Genomic DNA, 18001 nt, shown 5'->3' on the forward strand with positions numbered 1-18001 from the left:
TCATTGCTTAAATTACCAAAAATAATTGTGTTATAAAGAAATTATAATAGTTTGGCTTTTTTAATTGTTAGTTTTGGAGTCAGTACCAGAGTTTGGACTCAGGGACTCACATTTGTTTGCCAGCACTCAACTCCTTACCACTAGATTCCTATCTCCATGTTGGCTCTCTGCTGGCAGATGGAGACCCTTGGACTTTTCTGCCCAGGCTGGCTTCCAACCATAATTCTCTGAATCTCGGTATGCTGAGAAGGAAGGATTACAGGTGTGCATCCCCAGGGCCTCGCTTTTTTCTGAAGATTTGTATTTTCTCAAGGTATTTGTTTTCTTTTAAAAATAGAGAAAAAGACTAGGCACAATGTAGGATCCTAGAAGAGAAAATTGATAGTTATGTAGAAGCTTGTGGAATCTAAGTAGAGTCTTTGGTTAACAGTAATATACTGTTAATTTCTGACACATATTTGTAGCTAGGTAAGACATGAACTTTAAGAAAAAGTAATGAATGAGCATTGGGAAATCCTCTTTACTAACTTTCCAAATACTTTATAAACTTAAAATTATTCCAAATTGAAAAGGTTTAAAAACTAGATATAAGCGCTGCACCAGTGGCTCATGCCTGTAATTCTAGCTACTCAAGAAACTGAGTACTGAACATCATGATTCAAAGCTTGCCTGGGTACAAAAGTCCATGAGACTCTTATCTCCAATTAACCACCAGAAAATCAGAGTGATGATAGCCTTGAGATGAATTGCTCAGGGACAGTGCCCAGGCCCAGAGTTCAAGCCCCATAACTGACCAAAAAAAAAAAGATATAAAACTGAAAAATATTCTTCTGAACCAATCAAAACATTCTTCACTGACCAGATAACATACAGAGGGATGGTTACTTTAAAGGAAGGTTGAAAGGCAAGGTATTGTTCCAACTTTTGGGGGCCACGTTTCTCTAATTCCACAAGTGACCTATTTCCTTATTTATTAGCTGAATATTAACAAAACAATGGGTGGTTATTCTTATTTTCACCATTTAGAGATGAGAAACCTGAGCCAGAGGTGTGATCACAAGTTAACTGACTAATGTCACATGTCCATTGTGAGGACAAAATTAAATTAAGCTCTATTAAATACCAGTTTGGGCAAAAAAAAGTGTGACTGGCTTTCCTTACTCTGAAACCCTGATATGCATGTGCTCTATTACTGATTTGTAACCCTTATGGGAATTTTTTATTAATTTTCCTGCAGCCCATCAGCTTCTATACTTATGCAGACAACTGGGCCCAGGATGTCCACAAAAACTTTTTATCTGTATGTGTCATGAAACATATACCCTTCCTTTATCCATCATGGGCCTAGAGACTCATTGTTAAAACCTCCTGATAAAAAATTTCCTTCAATTTTTTAAATTAGTTTTCTTTATAAGTCTCAGAATCAGTCATAGCTGCAAGACTTGGTGATAGACACACTACCTTGTAATTAATCCTTTTTGTCTTGCTGCTTCACACTGTTCTATTTTCCTATCTCTCCCACTTCCACATTCTGAGCTTTTATGAAGCATCTTTCTCAGAGGTTACCTCATGAGGACTGATGAGTCAATGTGAGCTATCTAGGCACTCCAAATGCAGATGTAAGATCAGCTGTGACACCCTGCTGTAAAAATAAATATAGTAGGCAAGTAGGTAGAGAAGAAAGGATACTATTGCCATGAACTTAAAGATCTGTCTCTTTATATCACTTTCTTGAAGTTTCCTGAGGAAGGCTAAATGTCTATGAATAGAAGCATCCTTCTATGCATGTGACAAAGTCTAAAGAAAAAAAAAAGGAAAGCCACGGCCACTTAGCAATTTCAAATTTACAAATTAAATAATAATTATGTTTAAAAAGGAATAACATTTTCCCCACAAAGTAGTTCCAGCTGCCTGTATATCTATGCTCCCAAGCCATGCTCAAATAACAGTCTCAGGAGACACAGCTCATTCAGTGACAAAATACATCCACACTTCCACATCTACAAATGAGCTCAGCCCCAGGGAGCCATTGTGAGAATTAAATGAGATGATATGAAAATATTTGAAAACCCTAAAGTCTTGCCATGGTAAACAATTATTGCTGACGTAATTTTCTCATATTCTAAAGATACTAATTGTGATTTTCCCCTACCTTTCTTTTTATCCTGCTTGACAGTATAAAGTGTTAGGGAAGAAAAATATCAAATTCTTGGTTTAAGGTGTCAAAGCCCTCATTCCTTGAGTAAACAAACGAGTAAGAGCAGAAGTATTTAAAATAATCTTACCTCCATGCCGCACTTAATAATGATCATGCATGCTTTGGAGACTAAAACAAGAGGCCTTAGTTACTTCCAGGGGGACTGGTCTCACAATTACTAGGAAAGGATGACCTAAACCCAAGAACAGTTGTGGGATACTTGGACAGAAAGGTAAACATCTAGTTACATCTAGTTACATAGGAGGTCATGGATCCTGATGTGAATAAACTACCTGCATAATGCCAGGAAGAAAGCCCAAGGCATCTTTAGTAGAGCTCTAGCATGCCACAACAGATGATGAGAATGGCCCAAGTCTGTTGGCCTTTCATTTCTACTACATGGTACAAGTTTTCAGAAATGGGTAACCAAAGTAAGAATCCGAGTTGTAATGGGAAAACATATCCACAGACTAAAAGTGTATTCCTGAGCTCCTAACTCAGAGAATATTACCTAAAGCAACAGGGAAGACCCCTCTGCCCACTGATCCCATAGTCATTGTCCTAAGACTGAAAATTGCAATCAAAAAGAAGAAAAAATAAAATGCCTTGATATTTTTTCTTTAGTTTAAACTTGAATTGAAAAAAAAGAAGTCCCTTAATCCTACTCAATTTCCCTACAAGAATAAAGGAATAAATGAAAAAATAAGGCTTTTTCTGGCCTTTAAGAAAAATGAGTATGGCTTCTGACAGCAAGTAAGATCAAATACAGGAAAAGATGTTATATTTGCATATACTAATTTATTCCATATCTACTAGTATCTGTTATTTTGTTATTTCTGATAAAGCAACATAACAACACAATGGGGAAATATCTTTCACTCAGTGACTCAACTTCAAATTTCTTGAATATTTGTCTTCTCAAGCTTCCAACAACATTTCCTTTAAAGTTTTACCTAGTCCATGAATATTATCAGGTCAACTGATATCTGAAAAAAAAAAGAAAAGGAAAAGGAAGTAATTAAATTGATGTAAGAATATTTTCTCGTGTATACTTAATTTCCACTTTGATAGAAACTTTGTTTTTATTTTTATTGTCTTACCTCTTCCTTATGAATTTACCTTTTTTTCTTTTTTCCATATATTTTTATTGTAATTAATAGAAGAGTTACATTATATTCACCAGCTAGAAGAAGGTGCATTACTTCACAAACTTTGATACTCTTTCTCATGTTTTGCTCCTCATTTCCCTCCCCCCACCCCTGCCCTTCATCTTGTTTTCCCCCCTTCCCTATCCTATTTCAAATAACCAAATACGCATATACACAATATATCAGATAACAAGGTGAAATTACCTTCTTATCATCAAATGTCACTAGATTCTCATCCTTGAGCTTGTACTGGCCAACACTTTTTGTCAGAATGGTTGGTGACTATGTTAACCTGGAAATGTTGTGGCAGGACTCTAACTCACAGTTCACACAGACTGATTCATACTCCTGAAATTACAATTATCTCTTACTGTTTGGACATGCTTTACAAAGCATACACTAGAGAAAATCATGTTTCATGCCCCTCTAACAATGTGCCTGGGTCTGGAGTTTGTATTCCAAGAGATTGGATACTGGCTCCCTCGAGAAAGTTAGCCAGTTTTATTTTAACTTTTTAATAGGAAGGCATAAACGTCAGCCTATCTAACAATACCAAGCCCTTTCCAGAAACAAAGAAGAGAAAGATACAAGGAATACTGGCAATAAATCCATTAAGTAAATCCTCTAGCTCCACTCCTTTTGGGACAAGAGATAACCAGAAGCATCGTGGTCACGCGATGGTCTCATGGTTTGGATATGGGCACTTCCAAAGACACACATGCTGAAAGCTTTGTCACCAAATGAAGCAATGTGCTAAGGTGTAACTTCCTTGATTGGATTGGATTATGAGAACTCTTGACTTCATCAGTGGATTAACCCACTGATGTATTCTTAATTTGATAAGGGTCTTGGCAAGTCAAGAAAATTAGGAGCTGGTCCCTAGATAAGGAGAAGGAGGTGAGTCTGTAGGGAAGGCTTGTGCCCTGGAAGAGTTGATTTGGTCCACTTTCTCTTTTCACTCCTCTCTGCTTTCAAGGCACCCACGGAGGAAGCAGTTTTGTTCTAGTACTTACCGGCTCCCCACAGTGATGAAGCTGCTTTACCATCACTTCAGAAACAATGGAGTCAAGAGACCAGGGACTGAAACTTCTGAATCAGAGCCAAAGTGAACCTTTCCTCTTCATTTCTCACAGGTCTTTTGTCACAATTATGAAAACCTAACACATGATCCTTATGAGATTTTTGGCACTATGTCAGCTAACAATAAGTGTGGCCAAAATGTGGTATATGAATATAAAACAGAAAGAATCTGGGGCCACATGAGGGTCGTAGGGGGTGGAATTGATGTGAAAGGGGTGGGGGTGAATGAATAGCCTGATGCAAAGGCCTGTTGCCTCCTGTCTACTGTGTTTCAACATGTTTCAGAAATTCAGACTTGGTTCTCAAAAAAACCAGCAAACACAAACCAAAACAACAAGATGTGGCCTAAAATGTGGGAAATGGGATTCTCTAGGTTCTCTGGGGGATTATTCTCTTAAAACTATTTTAAAACAGACACAAGCTATGATGTATTTCTTCTAGGAACATGACTTTATACCAACTTTTTCTAAAAATAAATAAATATTCCACGAAGAATTGTATTATGAACACTTACGCTATATGACACATAATCATAATGAAAATACTTCTATATAATATCTTTTGAAATATTTTAGAGCCATTCAAGAATATTAAAAGGCCACATTTTTCTATTTAGTCTACAGAAAAATTCCTATTGACTTCAAAAAAAATCAATAGCAAATCGTGGTTCTTAATGAAAGAGGAAATTATAATTATGTCATTGCTGGTAGCATCACTACAGTTAAAGCTGAGCAGCCTTTCCCATTATCACTTATCATTATTTAATAGCTCAGATCTTTTTAGTCCTACTTAGCTAAAATGTGATATACAACTCATTGAGTTGATGTAATTAGTTACTATTATTTTTGCTACATAAATATTTTAATCAGTAAAGCCAAATCATGAAGTTGAAGAGGGTACTTTTTTTTCTAGTGACAAGTACCAGGATGGGAAAGAAATAATTTTTAAAGGGTCAGTTAGCCCTTTTTAATGCAGCAGTTCCTTCGATTAGAAGGCATCCCTTTCTTTTGATTATAAGCCCTAGCATGGCCTGATAGAGAAGAAATTCCTGCAAAAACAGCACAATAGAATTCAAGGAAAGCCAAAAGCTGACTTTGCTATACCATTTTTGCAACCTTATATAAGAGTTATATTTGTATGCAATGAATGAGGATGGGCCTTACATCCAATGTTTACACAGATTTCCATGGGAAATTTTGGACCACTGTCTTGCAGCTCTCCAGGTAGACTAATCATGATTATCCATATTGCTCCTCATGCATAGCAAAGAAACTAGAGCAACGATGTCTTCTGTCTCTTTTCATCTGCTTTTTGCTTTCACCCCAGAGCTTCTTGGCAAATGGGACACTTGTTACATTATGGTTATGATGTTAAATTATGACTACAATGAGACACGGGTGTTAGCAAATGTAGTCAGTGAGAGAGGCAAAAGGAAATCCTTGAAAATTGTCTCTTAGTGTGTATTATCCATTCTTATCACAATATCAGAGTAGGATGTTTTATTTTTATCCTCACTTTATAGAGAAGACAAATGGAATAAATGACATGAAGTAAGCATGTTCTGCCACAAACAGTTCTGATAGTGAACAGCAGAGAACCACTGTACTTTGGTTTTGGTTTTGTTTTTTAAAACCATGGGGCTTGAACTCTGGGCCTGGGTGTTGTCCCTGAGCTCTTCAGCTCAAGGCTACCACTCTACCACTTGAGCTACAGTGCCCCCTCTGGTCTTCTGGTAGTTAACGGAACTTTGGGCCTGGGCTGACTTTGAACCGTGATCCTCAGATCTCAGTCTACTAAGTAGCTAGGATCACAGGTGTGAGCCACCAGTGCCCAGCTCCGCTGCAGTCTTGAAGCTCCTCAGATAAGTTCAGTGCCCATCCTGATTTCCCATTCACCTCCAAGACCTACATTACTCATACCTTCTTTCAGAGAATCTTCTCTCATCAAGCCCATTCCCAGATCTCATAACTGCTTTCCTGTTTTTATCCTTAACAGCATTCCTAACCCAAGGGAATCTGGCCTCTTTTGCCTTCTAGTAATCCTCCCTGATTTTCAACTTTCATCATGCCTACCAGCCAGAGGTTAGTATTCTCCTTGGATCCCTAGCAGCTTGTGATACTCTTTGGCAGCTCCTCTTCTTCTTCCTTCTCTTCCTCCTTCTCCTCCAATCTCTAACCATCCATCCCAAGGCTCAGTCCTAAACCTTCTTCACTGTTAACTCCTCAGCCAGAAGCATCTATGAGGTGGTAACCATTTTAATCCATATCCCTACTGGAAGCACTTATGTCACCATTCTGTATTGAGATGTGGGCTTCAACTGGAAGCACTTATGTCACCATTCTGTATTGAGATGTGGGCTTCAACATATAACTACCTACTCAGTAATTCCATAACTTCTAGTAACCATCCCATGTGAATTATGCCCTAAATAGACTCTCGTGTGCTTCTTAGGAAAGAAAAAACTGTTATTTCTAACTTTTGTCATCTTAGTAGCTGACATCACCCTTTTATGGCTATCTAAAACAAAAAGTGTTATATTATCCCTTACTATCTACTTATAATCCACCCATCCTGATGCCTGTGCATCAAAATATCTGAAGTCTATTCAGTCTTTCTTGTACCAAGATTCTAGGCCTGCAATGCCTCTTTTTTTCTTAATTCTTTGAAGAACGTGTCTATATTCTATCTAACATAAAATCCTCTGATCTTTTCCTACATTTTTGTTAGCATAAATTCATTGTACAAGGAGACTTCCTTTGGACATTTTCATACATACATAAAAAGTGCTTTGCTCAGAGTCAGGACCTCTGTCAACCTCATTCATCTTTCCTTTCATTTCCCAGCATGCTTCATTGTTCCATTGTCACACCTGTATTTGAAGTATTTTGACAAAATATGGCACAAATGATAGAATGCTAGCCTTGAACCAAAATACTTCAGGGATAGCACCAGGCCCTATGTTTAAGTTCCAGAACTGGCAATGACAACAACAACAGCAAAATTGTGGATTGACAATATTCACCTATCTTCATCTCTGTATTTGCACCCCTCACAATAGTATCCACACCCCCAAGCCAGAACTTTTTAAATTCTTGTATTACATTTTTTCACATATGATCATTTTTCAGAGGATTTGATCTTTTGTGTTGGACACAGATATATCCAATATTTTAATCAGATTGGCTCTCATTTACTCTTGCTTTCCTCATTCCTGATGTTCCATGTTATTCAACAGCTTTCAGGGAGCTTTGTTTTGACATTTTTATTCACAGATGCAATGTATTTTGCTCTTGCTCAACCTCAAACATTCCCTCCCCCGTCTCCTCAATCAGTCACACATTATTTTATGCCTCTATCTTTGTGTGTATTTATATTTCTCTTCTTCTAGAACATCATTTGAACAAGAGAGAAAATGTCTGAAGGCAAAAAAAATGTAACTTTTAACCAAGCATATATATACTTGATCAAAAATGTAATACTTAGTAGTAATGAGAAATAAGAAGCCCCTGGAAAATGCTTGCAGGAATAGGGAAAATTTCTTTTTTTTTTTTGCCAGTCCTGGGCTTGAGCTCAAGGCTTGAGCACTGTCCTTGGACTTTCTCAAGGCTAGCACTCTACCACTTGAGCCTCAGCACCACTTCTGGCTTTTTGCTATGAATGTGGTACTAAGGAATCGAACCTGGGTCTTTGTGCATGCTAGGCAAGCACTCTACCACTAGGCCAAACTCCCGGCCCCATAGGGAAAATTTCTAATAGAAGTATCAGAATGTTTTTCACATCATACACACACACACACACACACCTTGTTCTTTATACCTGTGAGCTGTTTGTTAAATTGTTATAAGCCATTTGACAAAATATATTCTTTTTCTAAAATCTAAGGATGCTATAATAAAAGAGAAAAAATAAAACATCATCCCTCAGCAGCCAAGGCTGTCTTGTTCATGACCATAAAATAGAATAATAGTTGAAATTATTTAGAAATTAAAACATTTGAACATTTAGTGTTGATGGTGAAGCCAATATATCACCACTTATGAAAACTAAAAATATCTTCCTGAAGAAAACAGCAAAAAAGAAGAAGAAAAGGGGACCTGGAATGTAGCCTAGTGATAAAGTGCTTCCCTAGCATGTTCGATTCCTTGGTACCACATACACAGAAAAACTGGAAATGATGCTGTGGTGCAAGTGGTAGAGTGCTAGCCTTGAGAAAGCTAAATGATAATGCCCAGGCCCTGAGTTCAAGCCCCAGGACTGGGAAATAAAAAAGAGAAAAAGATTAAATCTGAATGGAAATCTGCAACCAATGCTGAAAGCATGACAGAAATTTTTATGGCTCAAATATTTGCATCTGAAGAAAAGTAGATAGAATAGTGAAGAGAGAGGGAAGGAGGGAGGGAAGGAAGAAGGAGGGAGGGAAGAAAGAAGGAAAGAGAGAGATGGAGGGAGGGAAGGAGAGGAAAGGAGGGAGGGAGAGGTAGGGACAGACAGACAGACAGACAGGGTAATGGTGATATATTTGTTTCTGATCTTAACATTTCATTGTGTTTTTAGCCCTTGTGCTTATGGACTATTTTTTGAATGTGGAATTAGGTCACAGTAGTAGCTAAAGATGCTATGACCAAAGAAACAAATAGCACAAGCTTAAACAGAAAAACACAAAGCTGCCAAATGCTCTGTTTTTTCTTTCACTGAGCTTCTGAGTCTATCCTGACTTATTATGCCATCTGCTGGTCTTTCCCATTACTTGCCTTTTCTAAACTCCTTCCTGCTGTTTGGTTCAATGTGTATTACTAAGGATTTCTCGCTCAAGTACTCTGTTCTTACAAAAGATAACTTCTCTGAAGCAATCTATTACCCCAGATGGCATAGTCCAAACTATGTCTCTAATAGAGAAATTCTGCACAATTAACTCCTTTTCTAGAAAGACTTTTTCAGAGCGAAAGAAAACATGATTGCTGATAAAGGTAAGGAAACCATTTCAAAAATTTAGTGTAAGCAGCAGTTAGTTATATTCAATCTTTTCTAAAGCTAGATGCTGGATGCCTGTCTCAAATAGAGGTAACCTTTTATCCATCTAAAAGATATTTGGTAACAGCTACCTATTTAAATTTAAAACATATTTGCAAGTTGATTATTTTGGAACAAATTTCTAGAAGTTTTTAAATCTTTTCATGTAAACTTCTGTATGATATTACCATAATCCATAAGCTCTCATTATTTCCCTGCAATTTTTACTGACTTTACAACTTCTTTATTTATTAAAGCATTCTCTGCCTTGACTCATCAAGAATAGTAGATGCCAACATTTATAACATGATTTCATTCATCTACTGCATTACCAATCATCCTTCTGAATGTGTACAGGAATCTAATTGGTCTTACATCTGTTCATAACTATCAGTCATTCATTAGCAAATATAAAACTTCACCACTCAAAATTCTGGTCTCATTTCACATTTCCTTCTTGACAGAACACTGAAGTATATTAAATCATTTCCCATTCACATATAGAATCTATTACTTTGAAGAAGAAAAATTAAGGAAGTTATTTCTGGAGCAAACTAACACTGGCATACCAGTGATGTGGCTCTTGAGCTGCTGATGTTAATACCTCCAACAGATTATGTCTGAACCTTCCCACTGAATCCCACATGGACAATCACACACTTGTTGCAAAGGAAAGAATGTTTTATTCATGTTGTCGCTGGGTGTCAGGAGGAGCTTGGGACTCCAAAGCAGGGACCAGAAAACAATAGCTATGTGTGCTAGATGTGTGGTAGGTACTGTGCCTACCTACAGCCATTGGCTAAAACTACTCCATTGCCTACTTTGGTATAATCTAGAAGTAAAGAATGGTCTTCAATTGTAAATTAGATAAACAAAGGAACAGAAGAATATTATTTTGTGATACAGTAAAATCCTATGAAATTTAGATTTCAGTGCCCATAAATGAAGTTGTACATTTTTTAGTTGGTGTGGAACTGCACATATTCATTTTTTCACTCTTATTTCTAACTGTGTTACATAAACACTGAGCTAAAACATTTACTGACTGGCCTGCTACAGAACAAAAAAGGCTGACCTCTATCCTGAGGTCAAATTGATGAAAGGACATGGAGGAGGTATTGGAGAAATCCATAATTCAATCCACACTCAAGTGTCCAGATAAAGAAATTTCTAAAAAAGGAAAAATGTAGTTCCTACCCAGAAGAATCATTAGTCTTGTTTCCTCTCACATTTAAATATTTTATCACAGATTCTGTGCTCAAGAAACTAGAGGTTCTGTCTTGAGATTCATCTTGAATTTTACCAAAGGTAAAAGGTCTCAAACTGAATACACCTGATGCAACTCTCCAAAAATTTTGTGTGGTCTGTGAAGATCACTTCCAACAAAGACTTGGAAAGCTGTAGGTATATCCACAGAACACAAGCTGAGATCCATCAAAGTAAGTTACTGATTGATTTTTTTTTTACAAACAAAACAGGACAAGGACAAAAGAAGGTTGAGAAGGAGATTCACATTTTGGTGTATCCTTGTTTCTTCAAGACTTTGCCTGTGAAGTCATGAATTTTTTGTTATCTCTGATCCCTTGTAGTTTATGTCACTAACCCAGTAAAACTCTGCGCTTCTGCTTTTGTTTAGCCTTTGGCCTTCAGTACTGTTAATCACCAAAAACTTCAAGAAGTAAAAGTGACAGAAAAGAATGAGGTCACCTTGGAGGTTTGGGGGTTTTTTTAATCTCATGTCTTGGTCCTTTTCCAGTGTTTTCAAAGAGATGCTTTTATTTATTCCTTTCTAAAACTGCATCCAGCTTTTATTATTTGTCTTAAGACAGGAAGCTTGTTCTGATGTAAGCTGCTGCCTTAAGACCAGAAGTAGAAATATTTTCTTTTTTTTTTAAATACTCTTAGGGGAATTTTTCAGTTTATTTTTTATATTTATTATAAAAGTGATGAACAGGGAGTTTACAGTTACATAAGTAAGGTAATGAGTACATTTCTTTATGAACACTTCAACACTGTTCCCTCATCTCTCATTTTCTCCAAATATTAAATATGGATACTTCATTACCATAAAATGTAACCTTAGACTAGAAATCCCAGCAGTGTCTGTATAGCATGAAGTATGTTTGCACAGTGTCAAGTAGGATGCTGTCTACAACTGAGAGATGATACACAGGAGTTTAAACTATCACCTACAGAAGAGAAATCTCTCATGGAGATCTTTAGCAAGTAGAATTGAGGAAGGTATGAATCAGTAATGACACTTTGGGTCTGGGTTTTCATCAGATGGCCTCAGTTGTCCTTTCCATCATGCTTGTAGGCAGATATCCAGCTTTTAGAAGGAGGACTAAGGACCTGAATACATTCATGTTTTCCTCTTCACTGCTATCTCTATACTTAGTCACCAGAAAATGATCACCTTCTCAAATTTGGAAATCAAAACATCCAGTATGAGCCCAGATAACTTCTTAAAGGCAGTGTTATATTCTCAGTACAGGCAGTGCAGGTTTTAATTTAGTACAGTGAAAACCCTTGAACCCATTTAATTAAAGTCACAAAATGTCTATCAACTTGAAATTCATTGACTTTTCCAAAATAATATTTTCATATATCAAAGTGATCTCATAATACTGCAAGAAACAGACTCCTATGAGAGGTAGATTTAAGATGTTCATAAAGAAAGAAATGACAGCCAGCCATGGTGGCACATGCCAGGAATCAACCAGCAGGATGAGGCAGGAGGATCATGAGTTCAAGACCAAACTGGGTTACACCTTCTGGGCCAGGAGCTTGGTCTAGTGGTAAGAGTGCTTGCCAAGCATACAAGAAGACCTGGGTTCAATTCCTTGGTACCACATACCCAGAAAAATTTGGAAGTGGTGTCATGGCTCAAGTGGTAGAGCACTAGCCTTGAGAAAATCCAAGAACAGTGTTTAGTGCCAGGACCGGCAAAAAAATAAAGAAAGAATTGACAAGGTTAAATGTTCATTAGAATATTAGTATAAGAATAACAGTGATCCTCAGGAAGATGGGGGAGGAGGGAATAATGTTAAACAGTGTATTGCAGTGGAATTGCAAGTGACTGGAAAGAATGAGGGAATACTGCAAAAGGAAATGTACTTATGACTTGACTCATGTAATTATAATCCCTCTTTACATCATTTCTAAAATTATATTAATTAATTAAAAAATAAAAAATAATCATATAGTGAAAGGCAAAAGGTTTATATGATCAGAAAGATGTGGAAGGGAGTCCAGAAGGGAAAAAACTGGAAGAAAACAGGAAAAAGGTGACATATTTCTTTCAAAAAGAAATGTACTCAGTACCTAACTTACGTAACTGTAACACTTTTGAACATTGCCTTTACAATAAAAAAAAAATTTAGAAGGCCAATGCACTATTCATTGAGCAACAGAGCCTGCCAATAAAAATTTTTAAAATGAATCATCCAGTGAAAAAAATTCACTAAATTCACTAAGTATGACTTAAGATGACTTTGGTGGCTCAAGAAAGGGAAAAGGTCTTAAAACAAAACCTTAAGGAATATAATAAACAAGATTGACTTATGAATACAGTAGAAACTTGGGTAAGATTCAGTACAGAATACAGGAGTGCAGGGGCTGGGAGCATGGCCTAGTGTTAAAGTGTTTGTCTAGCATGCACAAAGCCCCAGGTTCGATTCCTCAGTACCACTTACACAGAAAAAAGCAGAAAGTGGTGCTGTGGCTCAAGTAGTAGAGCACTAGACCTGAGAAAAGCCCAAGGATAATGCTCAGGCCCTGAGTTCAAGCCCCAGGACTGGTAAAGAAAAAAAGAAAGAAAAGAAAAGAGGAGAGCATCCCAGATTCTGAGATTCCCATGACTATCTACATTGTTCATTCTGTGGCTGAGGATGCTCCTTTACAAGGTGCCTTCCTCTGGTTTACTGTGTTTTTTTTTTTCTCTAGGGGTTCGTTATCTCATGTAATCTCAGCTACTCTGTAGTTAGAGACCAGGAGGACTGTGATTTCTGGACAGCCAATAAGCTAGAAATGGTAGCGTCTATCTATAATCCCACCTATACTGAGGGATAAGTAGGAGGATTATGGCACTAGGCTTGCCTAAGGGCCAAGTACAGCTCTGTATCTGAAAAATAACTAAAAGCCAAAAGGGTTTGAGGGCACAGCTCAATGGAAGATGTTGAATATTTCTTTCATGTATTTATTTATTTATTGGCCCAAAATGTTGAATTCTGGTTCACAGAGTCTCATTTTAATGTTTCCTCACTGTGATTATAGGATCTAGGGAAATATCATGCATAGTAGACAACCTTATGAAGAATTCACAAGAGAGAAGAAATTAATTTTCCTGAATACAAACAGCAAATCTGCTCTTCTAACTTACCATTTGTGTGATTTTTCATAATAAAAATTTGGAAGGTAGGGGCCGGGAGTTTGGCCTAGTGGTTGAGTGGTTGCCTAGCATGCATGAAGACCCGGGTTCGATTCCTCAGTACCACATACATAGAAAAAAAGCCAGAAGTGGTGCTGAAGCTCAGGTGGTAGAGCTCTAGCCTTGAGAAAGTCAAGGACAGTGCTCAGGACCTGAGCTCAAGCCCGGGACTGGCAAAAAAAAAAATTGGAAGGCAAAGAAAATGTGGCCCAGATGAGTACCAAATATTTTAAAGACAAAATATACCGAAAAGAGCAGCAAAATTAGAACAGTAAAACCATAAGCTTAAACAACCTGTAGAACAATGTTCTGTTTTCAGAGAATACAGAGGAATTCCATGGTTCTAGATGATCATGGGACAAATCACTGAAACATGCATCTTGATGCCCATTTCCTTGACATTGCTATGATGCAGCCACAATGTGCTATTTTAATAGCTCCAATCCTAACTCCACAAAAGAACTTCCTCATCACCCCAAGAATCATTACAAACTCATGTAGACCTTGTCCTCCCTACAATATTCCCATGGCCCATAGACCATAGATGCACAGTAACTAATGATATTGCATAGGTGAATTAGCTTTTCACAGGATGCTAGAAAAAAATGTCTCTTTTGACATACTGGGAAAGTATAATTTCAGGTTATATCTACAGTTAAAAACCACCTCTAAAGTTTATTCTAAGCAACTAACTTCCATATTACTTGTACAAGAAATATAGATCTGCTCCACTATCTTAGATGTATCTTGAATGTCAGATAAAGAGACCTTCTCTGTATTTACAAGAAGAAATTATCTCCTAAAAAATGCATTTATTTTTAAACAACCACAGCTTAGACCAAAGCTGAGGAGGCTATAAAGAAAGTGAAAGAAAATCTCTTCACCTTCCCATTCTTCAGGGAGAAAGTCCTTTATCTATCAGTTCTGAGCTAAGTCCTCCCTGGGCTTCATCAAGAAAAAGCAAATTCTGTAGTTTCCAAGCTGTGGGTAGAGGTAGAACATTAAGGCAGTGTCCCTTGGAATTAATGCACAACCTTGGGTGCTTTCATGGTAGCCCTTAGGGGTACAGTGCCAGAACAGCAGGATAACAGCAGTGATAACTAATGACAGGAGTTTCTGGGAATGTGAGTATAAAGGATATTTGGAACTGAATCTAGCAACAGCCACCCTTAAAGCCCACTGCACTGATGAGAAAGGATCATTCAGGCAGTGCAGGACTCAGGGAACTGCTTGGTCTTCATCTGTTGGAAAACACACACACACACACACACACACACACACACACACACACACACACTCACAAAGGTCAACAATTCTAGCAGGTAAAATTTTGTCATGGAAAAAATTTTAAAGAAAATTTCATTCACAGTACATAAATCTAGACAAAAATGGATATATGTGTGTGCATGTGTGTGTTAACAGTATGTTATTTTGGGATTATTATTTTAACCTGTAGTTATTGTTTCTCTGCCCATTATGAGAAATATGCCTAATACTCAGATTAATTGAAAATATTTGGCAATTTGATAACCCAGCCTATGAACAATGAATACTCAAGTAGTCAATCTCTATGTACATAGCATATCTGTGAGTGAAATTTCTTGGGTGGGACAATGTCTTTTATTTTCCTACGACAGTTAGTTGTACTCTCAGTGAATCTCTGTGACTTTTTAGACCATTTTGACCTTCATATAATTTCAAAATACAGCTTAGTCTTGGATGTGTCTGAGCAAGTATGGGCTCCTGGGGCTTGCACTCAGGACCAGGGCGCTGTCCCCGGGCTAGCACTCTACCACCTGAGACATAGCTCTATTTCTAGACTTTTGGTGGCTCACTAGATCTAAGAGTTTCACAGACGTTCCTGTCCAGGCCGCAATCCTCAGATATGAGCATCATAAATAGCTAGGATTATAAGCATGATCCACTGACACCTGGCTTAAATGTTTATTTTTAAATGCAACTTTAAAAGGCAAGGTTATAAAATTCAGACTAAACCTTTTTAAAAGACTTACGAAGAACACAACTTTCTACTATCCTTTTGAATTTTAGTAATAGACATACTAAAAAGCAATAATTTGATATTAAAGGGTTCACATAAAAAATATTTAAATATTGACAAAAACCATATCTAACGTCCATGGTTTTGGTAATATTTTCTTAGAATACCACTTTTTTTGTAATAATAGAAGCACTCCACATAGCTTAGCACTAAAATTAATATTAAATCTGTGAAGATTTCTAGCCAAAGCAATAGCCCAAACAGTTTGAACATTACCAGAGGGGGACATGCATAGTAATTACTGTACTACATAGTAAAAAGTTTTGTTGGGAGAGCTGTCCTCACAGTGCTGTGATGTATAGCGGGAAGATGAAGCACCTTGCCTAATAATGCCCAAAAGCTATCTAATAAAGCAGCATTCAAACTGAGTTTTAAGCAATTCATTCAGTTCTTTTCTTATTTTACTTTTATTTTTTCTGAACTTAAAAAAAAATTGTACAAGGGAGTTTCATTCAACATGTCCATCTAAGTGTCTAGTGCTTCCTGCTGTCACCCCTTCTGCCTGGACTCCACCCCCAACTACAATCATACACATAAAGACATATGCTTATAGACACTTGGGTATAGGAGTGACTCTTCCTGGAGTGAATATTTCAGACGACTTAAAGAAGTTCTAACAAAAGAATTGGCTCCTTTCCCATTGGAAGAACCGACACTGCAATGAAAGCCAGGAGAGCAGCATGGTGGGAGGTGGGGGTCAGAGCTTGAGCACACTTCCCATGCTGAGATCCAAAGCAGACCAGAGCCAGGCTGTAATGTAAGCTATAGAGAAGAAAAGGGGTAGCAGGCTGGTGAGCAATATTTTCCCCTCCATTTGTCAGGCTCCCAATCCAACTACCATCACAGTAAAGGAACCCCTGCAGAGGGCTCTCTCCCTGTCCCTCTTCACCTTGTTCTCCACTAATTTCGTCCAGATGTAGATACTGGCTAGGGAGAGATTTCAGGGCAGGAGGACAGGAATCTCTGGGTAGGAATACAACCCTGTCTACTTGGGGCATGTTTTCCCCTACTAAGCCTTCAAGGCCTCAGATTCCCCTCCTGAGGAGCTCCTCTCTGGGCAGAGTCACTTCTCAGCAGGAAACATCCACTATGCTAACTACAAGCTCTCTCCCAGAAGTGTCAGCATCCAGGATGGGCTAGCTTATGCCTGGTTTCCCTGGATCTGCTTTCTGAGCTTCCAGAAGGCAAGTAGCTAGTCAGTTCTTTAGCCGAGGCAACCTTCTCTCCTGCCCCACAGGTATCAGAACTCCAGGTTCTCTGGACTTTGCACTAGGAAGTTTCTTTGTCCTCACACTGAGATTCATGTCATCCCTTTCTGGTTCTCAGCTCCTGGGACATAAACAGCCACATACCAATATCTTGATTCTTCAACTTGAAACCCTCTTGTGTTACTAGAAAATGAATTCTCTGACCAGAATACCAACTCACATATAATGAAAGTACTATTTGAGGAGAAAAAGAAGCAAATGTTTAGTCATTTAATCTGGCAAAATGAGAACCACTGTTATGTGATTGGGGGAGGGAAAAACACACACACACACACACACACACACACACACACACAAGCACAAGCACATGCACACACGCACGCACGCACACACACAGTCTTCCTTGGGGTACAAGACCAGTTTTAGTAGCAAAGCCCACAAAATAAGCTTCCTGGTGTAATGCGTAAGACCTGACTTCAGGCTGAATGCTGGCCTTGAGCCCAGTCACTTTTCAGTGTATTGGTGTTGGTTTCCAAAACTGTATTCCTTGTGGTCCAGAACAAGGCTTCCCTCCTGTGGTCAGTGGCATAGGAGAGAAGTGTGGTGACCCTTCCTGTCTTGAATTCTCTCACCCAAGAGATATGGAAGAAAGAGAGATGAGAGAAGGAGAAAGAAAAGGAAAACTGACTACCTTTAACAAGGGTGTAAATACCTTTAACATGGTGTAAAAGCATGCTGGTCAGTGAAGTGAATTATTTATTGGGCTGAAACTACAGTTGTAAATATATTTAAGTGTGCTTCTGTTACTATCATGTGACTTAGCCTATATAATACAGTGACCCTATATGTTTTATCTTCATTTATTCACTT

The sequence above is a fragment of the Megascapheus bottae genome, chromosome 6 (assembly GCF_031878675.1).
Source record: "Megascapheus bottae isolate mThoBot1 chromosome 6, mThoBot2.hap1, whole genome shotgun sequence".
NCBI classification, from domain to species: domain Eukaryota; kingdom Metazoa; phylum Chordata; class Mammalia; order Rodentia; family Geomyidae; genus Megascapheus; species Megascapheus bottae.